The sequence below is a fragment of the Dama dama genome, chromosome 20 (assembly GCF_033118175.1).
Source record: "Dama dama isolate Ldn47 chromosome 20, ASM3311817v1, whole genome shotgun sequence".
Taxonomy (NCBI): Eukaryota; Metazoa; Chordata; class Mammalia; order Artiodactyla; family Cervidae; genus Dama; species Dama dama.
Window position 1 is genome coordinate 58,416,204 of NC_083700.1, and position 14,405 is coordinate 58,430,608.

Consider the following 14,405-nt stretch of genomic DNA (forward strand, 5'->3'; position numbering starts at 1 on the left):
TCAGTAGCGAGCCTGGCTTGTTCAGAAAACTTCACTGAAGCCAGAGGTCAATGAGAGAAGAGAGTAAAGGTGGGCGGGAGTGGGCATGGGAGGTTAGGGTGACAGATTGTGTAAGATTTTGTAAGGGCTTTGGCTTTTATATGAGATGCAGATTTCTTGGAAGGTTTTGAGTAAAGGAATGGTGTGATGACATATTTTAAAAGCATCACTCAGACTCTTCTGGGAGTAGACTGTAGGGGAGGGAAAGTGATAGGAGGGGAAAAATGAATGTCTTGAACCGGTGGTACTAGTGGAGGTGGTAAGAAGTGAACAGATTGTTTTGGGAGGTACAATTCCTGACAATTGAATGAAAGGCATAAGAGAAAGAGAAGAGTCACGGATGACTCCAGGATTTTTGACTGAATGACTGGATGGTTGGAGAGAGAGGTATGGGCTGGAGATCAGAAGTGGGGAGTCATCAGCTAATGGATAGTAATTCAAACTATTATAGTGAGTGTAGATAAAGAACTGAAATAGAAAAGAGAATGATGAACTGAACCCTGAAGCAGTCTCACATGAAGAGCTAGAAAGAAAAGGAGGACCTAGTAAAGGAGAATGAGAAGGGAAAATCAAGAGAGTAGTGTGTCATGAAAGTGAACGTTTTCCCAGTGATTAAATTTTGCTATATTCCTCATTCTAATTTTAGGAAAATGACCTCTAAACAATTCTTTTTGGTTTACTGTCAGCAGTTGATTTTCCAGAAATTACCTTAATTTCAAGTTATATGTTTCAATATTGACATTGGGTGTTTTGATAGTCTAATATTTTGGTTTCCATAGTCTAATATTTTGGTTTCCATCCTTCATTTTCACCTTTTCAAGTTCTTTTAAACAGGATATTAAAGATATCAAAACTGTATTTTAGAATACAAGCCCCACCAAAACCTTCTGTCAAGCTACAAGTCTAGAATTGTGATTAGAAAACAAAACCTGTCTGTTTAGATCCAAAACTGGATTTGAATTATACAGTACAAGAAAAAGGGAAAAATAGTGTGGAGCTAAAAAGTCACTATCCTACAGGTTTGGCTTCAAGCAGTCATAAAAATATTACTTGGCTTATTTAAAGAGGAATAATCAGATTGTAATTGGTGGGGGGGAGGGGGCAGCAGGAGAAGACAAACCAACCTTTATCTAAAAAACAGACTGAACTATTTTGGAAGTCTCTTCTAGTCTTAATATTTTCTGTCTCTCTACATATGATACATTCTTTCCTTGTAAAAACAAAATAATCCTGAAATGGATAACTTTTTATTTATTTAGATGAGCCATACAAATGAGACCAAGAGCTGTTTATAGAGGCTGCCTTCATTGCTTGTTGCCTTCCTTGCTTGTTGGTAATGATAGTTGTATGAGTTGAATAAAATTATTTCTATGATCCGAATTCTTATCTGGAAGAAATCACAAAAGTGTTGACCAATTCAGCAAAAGTGTGTTTAATACTACTCTAATGAATAGGGAGAGCAAGTATGATGGAAACAGTGGGCTCTGTGTTCAGATCTGTGTTTAGATTTTGATTCAGTCACATAGATGATATAAAATCTCAGTTAAATCAGTAATCTCTCTGAGCCTCATTTTCTTCATCTGTTAACTGGGCTAATATTACCACATAGTTTCTTCAGATAATGTGCATTAAAGAAACATACACATGCAATAAATGCTAACTGGTTATTTTTATTACTTCTAGATCTAGAGGCTAAGCTAAATATTGTTGAGGAAAAAAGACATCATGCTTGCCCTCAAGTAGCTTACAGTTTGGAAGAAGATAAAACAGAATTCTAGTGTAAGTATTCAGTAGTGTTCAATGTAGAGTGCTCCTTAGTTTGTGGTCCATTTCTTCCATGCACTTCTTTTGAGTAACTGCTTTATTGTTTATTATTTGCAGGGCCTACTCCTAATAGACTATACATTATTTTAAAATAACACATTTAATTTTGATAGTTAATAACTTTTTTTACTTGTTATTTGAGAATACAAATGTACATGATATTCCAGAATACCCTGGAATACAACACATGGACACCAGATGAGTTCAGTGATCCAAACAAATATAACCTAAGATTCTGCTGAGAAAATTTGATCTGTGTTTACAATATGACTTATGCTCTTTACATAACAGAAATCATTCCATAAGTACAAAATATTAGTCTATTGCATGAGGAGAAAGAAATACAAGGTTTAGGGATAAAAAATTTTTTGTTTACAATGTGCTATAACTCTTTGAGAAACACAAAGTAATAAACTAATGCTTTCTGAGCTTGAATTATGCCATTTGGTCTGTTAACAGTTAAAGAAAAACCAAAATAGAGTCCCCATTTTGAATAAACTTTTAGACAAACACTCATAGTTATATAACCAAAACTTTTAAACTGTCCAGATTTGCCCAAAGCCTGACTCTGATCTAAAACTAAAACAGCTTTTTTCAGGTCAGTATGACCTTATAGCTTCCCAGCGAATTGCTATAGACAGTTAAGCTTACACAGTGCTGCTACCATAAAAAGACTGTAAGTTTCTAGTAACCAGTCACACACACACACACACACACACACACACACGTGCTCCCACATTCATGCTTTTTAAACTCAGCTGTCACTGCTGCATGCTGAGCTTCTAACCATGTTTCAGCTCAAAACTGCCCTGTTTTTGAGCAGTGTTTCTTGCTCAATAAAATGCTTGTATCAAGTAAAGCACTCCAAATTTTCTTTTGACAGGACAGTAGAACCATTACAGAGCTCGTGTCTCATCTGTGAATATTTCCCTGGTATCCAAGACCTGTTTAACTTCTCAAATACTGAAAACCTGGAGATTAATTGTATGGTTAATACTGTCATCTCTATGTACTCCACACGATGAAATAGACATAATGCATATCCTGACCTTTCCAGAAACCAGAAATATATTAGGAAACCAGCAGTTTTCTTCCAGAAGTAAATCTTTATAGATTGTAATAATTTCCTTGAGACTTTAAACGTTTTTTCAGTAGACACTAAACTTGGCCATGCTGGTGTTGGATGGAAGGACGGTCCTTACTTTATTTTCTGAGTAGCCTCCTTAGCATTAAGGTGGGCTGTTTGCTTAAACAGGGTTTTTTTCTTTTTTTCTGCCTGCTGATATTTGCAGAGTGCATGTAGTTCCACCATATCAGAAACTTTGATACACATTTCTGATGCTTACCGGAAAAAGTAACAGCACAATAAAAATCCAGTTTCACTAAAATATCATCTCCTAAAGTGATTTCTTGTTGTTTGAGTTCATCACAAAAGCTTTTATTTATATTTTTGTAAGGTATTCAGTGCCTCTGGATGATATTTCTGACTATGGAGCAAGCATAAATAAAATTTAAACATCAGCCTGGCAGGACTTTTGTATATCTAAGTATTTAGTATTCTGTTGATTCACTCGTTCAACAAATATTTATTAAGTCATACTTAATGCCAGATCCTCTGGCTTTTTTAATATATGTATTTATAGAATTAAAAAACAAAAAGCAACTCCCTGCCTTCAAAGAATTCCAGTGGGGAGAGCCCAAGTACAGAATCAAATGCCCAGAGTATGAGAGGTTATATGACCATCACCATGTTTTATAATCAAAACCAAATTTCTTCTCACATCTTCGAAGAACCAGATTAGGTGTATTTGCAAGTCACTTGTAGCTCAGAATATATTTTCCATAGACGTTAACCCATGTGTTGTGATTTGATCACCCAAACCAGAGATACAAATATCAATTGTTTACAACCAATACTGTTTATTTTCCCCCACATTTATGTTCTAATTTGCCATTATCATAGAATTATAATGTGACATAAAATATTTTCTACTGTTACCATTTCACAAACAAAATATAGCAAGCATTCTGTATAATTATCAGAAATAATATTAAAAATGAAAGCTGATGGAAGCATAGTCCTTAGCTTAGGATGAAGTGAAGTGGAGTGAAAGTCACACAGTCGTGTCCGACTCCTTGTGACCCCATGGACTATACAATCCATGGAATTCTTCAGGCCAGAATACTGAAGTGTGGTTAGCCTTTCCCTTCTCCAGGGGATCTTCCCAACCCAGGAATCAAACCCAGGTTTCCCACATTGTGGGCCCAGCTGAGCCACAAAGGAAACCCGTAGCTTAGGTTAGCAGTTTTCAAGCTTTTATCCTTAAAAATTATTGGGAAATTTTTTTGGTAATAAATAAAAAGCTTAAAAAGAATTATTGGGAACTCCAGAGAACATTTGTTTATATGCTTTATATCTATCAATATTTACCATGTAGAAATTTTTAATTTCTTCAGTTTTCTTAGAAAAAATTTATTTAAAAATAATAACAATAAACCAATTATGTGTAATATACACACTTCATGAAAATAACTATATTTTTCCAAACAAAAAGGTCAATGAGAAGTTAACATTTTACATGCTTTGCAAATCTCTTTTATGTCTGACTTAATGGGAGATACTGCATTTGTATCTATGTCTCTGTTTAACATATTGTGACATACCATTTTGGTTAAAGAATATAAAGAAAAATCTAGCCTCAAACAGGTCTGTGATTGGAAAAGGGAGGAGTATTTAAGAACTTTAGCAGAGAGCCAAGGATGTTCTTTTTGATATTACATTAATATTTGACTAATAAGTTTTTTAAAGAGTGAAAGTGAATGAAAGTTGCTCAGTTGTGTCCAACTCTTTGCGACCCCATGGACTATGTAGTCCATGGAATTCTCCAGGCAAGAGTACTGGAGTGGGTAGCCTTTCCCTTCTCCAGGGGATCTTTCCAACCCAAGGATCAAACCCAGGTCTCCCGCATTACAGGTATGTTCTGTACCAGCTGAGCCACAAGGGAAGCCCAAGAATACCAGTGTGGGTAGTCTATCCCTTCTCCAGTGATCTTCCCAACCCAGGAATGGAACCAGGGTCTCCTGCATTGCAGGAGGATTCTTTACCAACTGAGCTATCAGGAAAAACCCTTAATTTTAAAGATTAATTGCACCATATAATCTAAAATCATATCAACAAACTCTTTATGTTCTATTACCTTAAAATCTATTGGTCTGTTTTGCATTTTGAATGGATCTTTTACTGATGCATGATTTTGTAACATCATGCATTCATTGGTCATCTGAAAAATAGTGGTTCACTGAGTTATGCATTTCTTCTATAAGTTGACACACTCTTTATACAGTATCAAAAAAAATCACAATGTTAAAATCACTACTAGTCTCATCAGAGAAGTCTTCTGGTACTAGTAAGTTGTCAAGCTTACAGTAGTGAACAGTTTTCTGAAGTTCTGCTTTTTCTGAATAGGGGTTTCTTTTGGCTCCAGGTTACTGAGGGTAGTGCCCATAATGCAATGCAGGGATAGAAGCAGGGAATTAGGAGACTTGTGAGTAGTGAGAGCCTTTTGTTGATGTATACTATCCAGGGCTAGGCCACCTCACTGTTACCTTTTCTCATCTGTGGAGCTCTGAAGGTTGCCTGACTCTTCCATTGCCACCATTATTTAGCTAGAGACACCTTTTCATTCACCTGAGTATATTCCGGGAGTCTACTTATGGAGGCAGTCTGAGGGGGGCTTTGTGGGGGTCCTTCTACCCTATTCACTTGTTCAGGATGCATGAGCCACAGTTTATACTGTTAGTTGATTCTGACTAAGGTTTCTCTTCCAACCCACTATGGAAAAGAATGCATTCTCATAGCCTGTCTTCCTCTTCTGGAGGCAATCAGCAAACCTTTTCAGTTTTTCTGAAGCTTCCTTTTTTTTTCTCTATAGCAACCAGATGAAATAGATATAAAAGGCCCCTTATCCTTTATCCCTTTACATTCTAACAGGGATGATAAGGTCTGAAAAGGTCTTATATATTGTTGGTCATTGGCTAAAATTTCATTTAGGGGGAATAACAAAAGTCAGTAGCTTTCCTGGGAATTCCATCACAAGAGCCAGGAGGACCTCTGAGACAGAGAGAGTTAAGGAGATGGAAGAACAGTCTCAGGAACTGAAGACATGTTCATGAGATGAGCATTCATGGCAGTGACCTGGGCAGAAACTGCAAAACTGGATTATACTCTTCTGTACTTTTCCCCTAGATCACTCCTACTTACTAGATTAACTAGGGTAAAAAAATAGAGATTAAAGATAAAGGACCCCTCAGTAAGTGACCAGATTCAGGAAGTTTCCACCATGTACCAGTGCACTCCAGGGAGATTTTGTTGACTTAGTTTCCCTACAATTATCCCTTTATTCTAAAGACTTGGGTTCAGGATGCAGATTTGTATGTTCCAAAACTTGCCTTCGTCAAAGGCATTCTTTCTTTTTTTGTTTGTTTTTTCTTTGTTTCTTTCTTTTTAAATTAGAGTGTAGGCGCTTTACATTGTTGTGTTACTTTCTGCTGTACAGCAGTGAATCAGGCACCCAAAGAACTATTTCTATGACAGAGCATTGCTAGGAAGTTCCAAGATTCTCCAGGGAGCACTAGATGCTAGAACATCTTGTATTTGCTAAAACCATCAAAAGGCATATATGTAACCTGAAGTATGATCCACGACCAGCAGCAATGCATCATCTGGAAGCTTGATAGAAATGCAGAATCTCAGGGTCCACACCTAGACCACCTGAAAGATCCTTAGGCGATCCATAAACACAGCAAAGTTTCAGAAACACTGCTGAAGATGTGTGTTTCATCCCCCAGCCCTATTAAGTTTCATTGATCAATCAGAGGCCATGTTTCAGGCCAAAAATTTATGGTTGGTTTATAATAATAATTTATTATTGTCAAAAAATATTTTTAAAATGATTGAATTGATTGAAGGGAAGATAGACTTGTGAGAACTGCAGTGGAAAGCTCATATCTTTGTTTTATTTTTCTAACTTAGTCCTCACACAGACATGAAGTGAGATTTAACAGATCCCTTATTGAACTGGTAGGCAACAGATAAATCCAGGGACCTATGATTATACGTACCTCATCAGAACAAAGTGGCTTTATTTTTCTTTCGTACGACTGTCAACAAAAGTAACTCCCAAAGCATAGCTCCAGGACCAGCAGCGTCCACAGCACCCTGTGAACTTGTTAGTATGCAAATGCCTGGGCTAGCCCAGACCCTCTGAGTTGGACACTCTGGGGATGGAAGTCAGAAATCTGTATTTTAACAAGCCCTCTGGTAATCCTTGTGCATGCCCAAGTTGGAGACCCATTGATCTTGACTCATAATTATCTTCTAATACATGTTCTGTTTTTGTTCAGTTGCTCAGTTGTGTACAACTCCTTGAGGCTTCCTGGACTGTAACCTGCTTGGCTTCTCTGTCTATGGGATTCTCCCAGGCAAGAATACTGGAGTGGGTGGCAACCACCTCCAGGGGATCCTTCTCCAGGGGATCTTCCCTACCCAGGGATCAAACCCATGTCTCTTGCATTGGCAAGAGGATTCTTTACCACTGAGCCATCAGGAAAGCCCTCTGATACATGTTTCAATCAGTTCAGTTCAGTCGCTCAGTCGTGTCCAACTCTTTGCGACCCCATGAATCGAAGCATGCCAGGCCTCCCTGTCCATCACCAACTCCCAGAGTTTACTCAAACCCATGTCCATCGAGTTGGTGATGCCATCCAACCATCTCATCCTCTGTCATCCTCTTCTCCTCCTGCCCCCAATCCCTCCCAGCATCAGGGTCTTTTCCAATGAGTCAACTCTTCGCATGAGGTGGCCAAAGTATTGGAGTTTCAGCTTCAGCATCAGTCCTTCCAATGAACACCCAGGACTGATCTCCTTCAGGATGGACTGGTTGGATCTCCTTGCAGTCCAAGGGACTCTCAAGAATCTTCTCCAACACCATAGTTCAAAAGCATCAGTTTTTTGGTGCTCAGCTTTCTTCACAGTCCAACTCTCACATCCATACATGACCACTGGAAAAACCATAGCCTTGACCAGATGGACCTTTGTTGGCAAAATAATGTCTCTGCTTTTTAATATGCTATCTAGGTTGGTTATCACTTTCCTTCCAAGGAGTAAGCATCTTTTAATTTCATGGCTGCAATCACCATCCACAGTGATTTTGGAGCCCAAAAAAATAAAGTCTGACACTGTTTCCACTGTCTCCCCATCTGTTTCCCATGAAGTGATGTTTAGCAGACTACTTAAGGTTTTGTTTTTCTAGTATCTAAGGTAAGTTTCCTTAACTAGGACCCAAGTCAGCCTCTTCTCATGTCTTCTTTTGGAAAATCTAGGTGTCTATACTAGGTGATAGCAAAAGAATAGTCTTATCAAAATCTTCTCATGGATATTAAAAAAAAAAAAAGGCCCCCAAAACAATAACCAAACAACAATGACCAAGAGCCCTCTAGAAATGATGGTAGAGCTTGTCTTGATACAGTCATCTTTAGGTAAATGAAAGAGGTTAATGACTACCTACAAAATCATACGTACTTTTTGCTAAGGTTAAGAATCTGACACTATGGTGTGCCCAGGTGGCTCTTGAACACTCAGTTTATTTTTATTACTGCTCCACATTAATATTTTGACTGATTAGCCTCATTGCCCAGAAACAGTTGATTTTTTTAATCTTAGCAGTAAGACATTAGATACTCCTATTAAATGCAATGTAGGGTATAAGGACTGAATCCTGAAACAGAAAAAGGTATTAGTATAAATGAATGAAATTAGAATAAATTCCACAGTTTAGTCAATAGTAACATTCCAATGTTGGTTCTTAGTTTTGAAAAATGTACTGTGGCAATGTAAAAATACTAACGTTAAGGGAAACTTGGTAATGGTATACTGGAACACTCTGTATTATTTTTTGCAACATTTCTGTAAATCTAACATTATTCCAGAATAAAAAGTTAAAAAAAAAAAAAAGTCTCCCTGGCCCTTCACTGAGTAAATCTGTAGCAGTATTACCAGGTAAAATAAATTAAAGAACTGCTCTCCACCAACCCAGATTGCCCATTTGTTAAGTAGACCAACGTTGTTTAATTTATTTTGTTGGGATGCCAGCAAAGCTACTAGCAGTCACAAAATACATTTACTAAATATATAGGACAGGCAGTTGAAGCCGGAAAGGTGCTTCTTTTATTCTCCATTTCTTGAACTTTTGTGTATAGAGTTTCCACTTGAGTACTTTGTGCTTGGTGATCTGTTGTGTTAATAATAATCCTTAAATCATTTCATGATGACTGTTCCCATCCACCCCCGCCCTCCTCCAGAGCACTTAATGCAGTGTGGTACAGGAAGTAGGCTTTCAGAGCTCAGATTTCTCTGACTAACTGACTGACTCAATGTGCTACCTGTAATTATATTTTAAAATTTAATCAGGGCAGTTCTAGCAACTCAAGGGGATAAAGTCAAAATCAGCTATTCAAGTTAGGTTTGCATAAATTGTCTAGAGTGAATAGACTTCATCAAAACTTGTCAAAATGGAGAATTCATCAGTGGGAACCAGAATATCAGAAATTTAAATCATCCTTTTGAAATACCCTTAAGACTGAAGGTGAATAGTTCGTTGTGAAGTTATCATTTCTAAAATAAATTTTGAGCTGAACAGAAAGTTACCACGCTTAACTTTTGTGCTTTTTAAAAATTGTGTTTTGTTTTTTAAAGTAATCAAGGATCACAAATATTATCTTGTTCTGGTCGTTGATATGTGTGAAGAAATTCTAAAAAAGGCTTGTAATAGAAGGAACCATTATCTCCCCAGTCTTCCTTACTAGTATCTATGTAAAATAAAAACCAAAGCTATTTAAAAATACTAGGAATTATGATACAACTAACCTTAGATAGTCTCAAAGTATTTCTGATATAGCATCTCAGTCCTCCTAAAATTCCTATAAGTAGATGCAAGGCAGGCATTTTCATCATTTTTCCAGTGGGAAAATGGAAATTCAAAGAGATTTAAAACAGCATCCAGATTAAGCTATGAATTATTAGTCCGTTGCTCTTTTAATTTACCATGGGTCATGCCTTTAGGTCCATATGACTTAGAGTAAATGATTAACTGAACACAACCCCATACAGCTGCACATAACTCATTTTCTTTTCTTGACTCTGCAGTGAATTCTCAGGAACAAAGCCCTTGATGAAGTCAAATGTGGATCCTGTAAAAGGCAGATGCATGAAGTTTGAAACTGTGAATGTGAGAGCAATATTTGTTTTTCATTTAATTATTTCAAACCATGTTTTCTCTTATGGAGATGATAGAGCTTGATAGAATTTTGGCAAAATGAATTTAAGCAAGATTTCATATATATATATATATTTGATGTATTGTTTCCCATATCTATAACTAAAAAGAGATTTAACCTCAGGAGTTCCCAGTTGTAAAATGTGGGAAAGAATTATCTTTATGATTTCCTGACATAATAAATTGAAAATTATTTGGTTGACACAATAACAAAATTGTTGGTCAGAAGCCAGGAAAATTTCTCTTGCAGATTTCTTTCTCAGGAACAAAATAGTTTTCAGATACCTGAATAAGGGGCTTCTCTGGTGGCTCAGTGGTAAAGAGTCTGCCTGCCAGTGAAGGAGACACAGGTTCGATTGCTGGTCTGGGAAGATCCCACATGGCAGTAGAGCAACTAAGCCCATGCATCACAGCCATGGAACCCGGGAGCCACAAGTACTGAGTTAATGTGCGGCACCTACTGAAGCCCGAGCGCTGCACAACAGGAGAAGCCGCCACAAAGAGAAGCCCGAGACGTACCACAGCTAGAGGCAGCTCCCACACTTCGCAGCTAGAAAAAAGTCCATGCAGCATCAAAGACCCAGCATAGCCAAAAATAAACAAATAAATAAAATTATTTTTAAAAATGCCTGAATAAGATTTTACTTTCACACCATTCATGGGGAGATTTAGTGCTTTCTTGCATTATACAAAATGAAGATGCACCTAATGTACTGTATATAGCTAATAAAAGATATCATCTATTTAATATTTTATTTCAAATTAACATGACTTTCCTGGTGGTAAAGAATCAGTCTGCCAGTGCAGGAGACGCAGGTTCGATCCCTGGGTCAAGAAGATCCCCTGGAGGAGGAAATGGCAACCCACTCCAGTATTCTTGCCTGGAGAATTGTATGGACAGAGGAGCCTGGCAGGCTACAGTCCATGGGATCGCAAAGAGTTGGACGTGACTGATCGACTCACTTGCACACTTTCACTTTCAAGTTAACAGAAACATTGCTACAATTGTTTTGAAACTAACATCTAACATAGATTGCTCAGGTTTGATGTTCTAGATAAGAAAATACCGTGTGTTATCTTTTCCAGAGGATGATTGTATTGTCATATCAAATACTCAAATAGCAGTCATGGCCTTGATTCTTAGGCATCTTTATTAAAAATGGAAGTCTTCCTAAACTTGGACATGTGTTTAATGAATATAGCACGTTTAGTCCATATAAACTCTTAAGTAAGATTGTTCTAGTACTCATTTATTCATTCATTCTATAAATATTATGGAATACTATAGATATACTATAGAATACTATTCATTCTATATTGTACTTTCCAGGGTAAGGTATCTTACTCACCAAGTAAGGCATCTTCACATGTTATTCCAGACATGCCAAAATAGCACAGTTATTTTTCCCTAGCCAGTAATCTGATTTTACTCATTAATACACATCCCATCAAAAGATAAACTCTGAGAGATTAGGGAGGAGGGAAAGTATTTTAGTGATTTAAGTTGTCTTAAAGCTTGACTGTCCTTGACATTAGGGCCAATGCTTATTTTCATGACTATAAAAACATACAGTGTCCTTAATCAATTTGTAGAAACACAAACTACAGAAATGTTTGGCTTTCCAAGCATCTTGTTATATAAATAGTGTGATAATTTGGAAACTCCTGAACAAGATTATAATATATTTCATTACATAAATCTTACTGAGTGACCAGCATGTTTAGAAAGCTAGGAAAGCCAGTTTTATATGGTACCAACTTCATTTCAACTGGATTTACAGTGAATAGATAAGTTATTTAAATTTCCATTAACAAAGGTCAGTTTCATAGTAAATTCTCCCAACTAGAGGCAACCCCTTCCTCTCTTAGCCACTTCAGATTAAGTAATCTCATGGACTCCTATTTGGTTATTTCCCTGTCACTAAACTCTTGTGTGAGGAAGCATCCCTGAGTGGGTTTGGATTTCTGTTTACCCTATTTTGGGCTTCAGAACCTGCTTGCCAATGCAAGAGCCACAGGAGACGCGGGTTCGATTCCTGGGTCGGGAAGATCCCCTGACGGAGGCCATGGTAACTCACTGTAGTATTCTTGCCTGGAGAATCCCATGGACAGAGGAGCCTGGCAGGCTACAACCCGTGGGATCACAAAGAGTCAGACACAGCTGAGGTGAATTAGCAAGTCTGCATATTACCCTGTTTCCTCCATTCATTCATTAGCTCCTTAAGGGTCATTCTCTATTGCAGTGGTTTTGAACTGTTTCTTGTGTCCTGATTATTACACCAAAGACCTGAATCCTACTGTGATAGAAATAAATTCATGTTTTCTGAATGCTTCCTGTAATTATACTTCTCATGTACTGTATTATTTTAATGACAAAAAAATGTGATACTATGGTAGGGTATACATTTTATTTCATAAGAATGGTGGCTAACATTTATTTAGCACTTTTTACCTGCCAACCAATGTCCTAAGTGCTTTACATCTGTGACCCATTTAACCCTCTCAATGATTCAATGTGTTGGGTACTATTACGGACCTTACTTTTATTGATTAGGTGCCTGAGGCACAGAGTTTGAATAGTCTGGCCCAGAGTCACCTGACCAGTATGTCGGGTGACCTGGCCCAGAGTGCCAGGATTAACACCCAGGCAATCTGGCTCCCGCACCCATGCTGTTAGGGGACGGTGCTGTACAGTGAAATATAAAACCAGCATTTCATTAGTAATTTATAAATAATTTGGAGTATGAACTTTACCATTACAGAAATGAAATGAAGACAAATAAAATTTGCAGAAGTAATATCAGCAAATAAAATAGGCAGGAAATGGTGCATTGTGCTCTCAAGTAGACATGGGAATTAAGGAATAGTGAATATCCAGAGATTCTAATGAAAACCTGTGTCTTGCCTAGAACACTTTTCCTTCCCGACTGCATACCCCTGACAGGGAATTAATGTGGTAGTAAACATTCTGTATGAATCCCTAATACAACTCCTGTACATAACTCCAAGCAGAGTGAGCCCTGGGTGAATATTGGTATATGATTGGAAAATTCACTAATATATTCAACAAGTTTTTTTTTTAAAAGATTTGTGTGTGTCTGTGTGTATCATTTCTTTTTTTTTAAGTCTTTGTTGAATTTGTTACAATATTGCTTCTGTTTTGTGTTTTGGTTTTTTGACCCTGAAGCATGTGGGATCTTAGCTCCCCAGCTAGGTATTGAACCTGAGTCCCCTGCATTGGAAGGTGAAGTCTTAACCACTGGACCACCAAGGAAGTCCCAATTCAACACTGTTTATTCAGAATCTACTCCTAAAAGCTCATGTATCTATAGGTGAGGCAAATATATGAGCAAATAATTGCAGTAGAAAAATGAATTTATTTGGGGATACCATGATGAAGAGAAGTAATGGGGAAAGGATATTAGGGAGAAAAAGATATCCCTAAAGAGGAAATGTTTGATTTGGGTGAGTGGACTCTGCAGGCAGACAAGGAATAGGGATGGTCATTCCAAGTAATGGGAGTAGCATGTGTAAAAACTTGTGGATATGAAATAAGATAATGTATTCAAGGAACTGCATGTCCCTTAGTATTATGGGAATGTACAGTGCTGAAGGAAGGGGACTGAGGATGAAGCTGGAGGGATAGGCAAGGACTGGAAGAATATAAAGGAATTGGAGAGAATGAGGGGTCAGTGAATACTTGTAAACAGGAGAGTGACATGATTAATACCCCAAAAAATTGAACCTCAACTTCTTCCAGTTGATTATTATAAATAAACAATGTATCAAAAAGTAATCAACCAGGGGACTTCGCTGGTGGTCCAGTGGCTGAGACTCCATACTCCCAACACAGGGGGCCCAGGTTCTATCCTTGGTCAGGGAACTAGATCCCTCATGCCCTGCCTAAGACCCAGTACAATCAAATAAATAAATACTTTTTAAAAAAAGTGATCAACCATAGGAGATTTATGTATATATAAAGTTGGCACCATAGTTGGCATATATTATTTATGCCTGCCCAGCATCCATTCTTTCTGTCATTCTTTGTAACAGGAGTTAAATTTTCCTTTCAGGTATTAACCCTTCTAATACCTACCATCTCCTGCAAGTATCAGACAAGTTATTCTACCCTCCTTAGCTGAAAAGGGATCTAAGTAAGTTTCATCCAGCTCTTCCTGGAATTTAAATTTTGTGAGGAGTGACTCAGGA

The 14,405-nt window shown here is 37.5% G+C and overlaps 1 protein-coding gene across 6 annotated transcripts in view; it reads left to right on the forward strand.

Moving 5' to 3' along the window:
• Nucleotides 1–14,405, forward strand: part of LOC133041134 (uricase) — a 124,517-nt gene that overhangs the window by 1,136 nt on the left and 108,976 nt on the right. For 4 of the 6 annotated variants that reach the window (XR_009689167.1, XR_009689168.1, XR_009689166.1 and 1 more), the window contains exons 2-3: nucleotides 1,723–1,818; nucleotides 10,067–10,148. The gene's annotated coding sequence lies outside the window, so the exon portion shown is untranslated. Of the gene's footprint in view, nucleotides 1–1,722; nucleotides 1,819–10,066; nucleotides 10,149–13,668; nucleotides 14,351–14,405 lie in introns of those variants that run through there. The other 2 variants (XM_061121521.1, XM_061121522.1) reach the window with 2 other exon arrangements.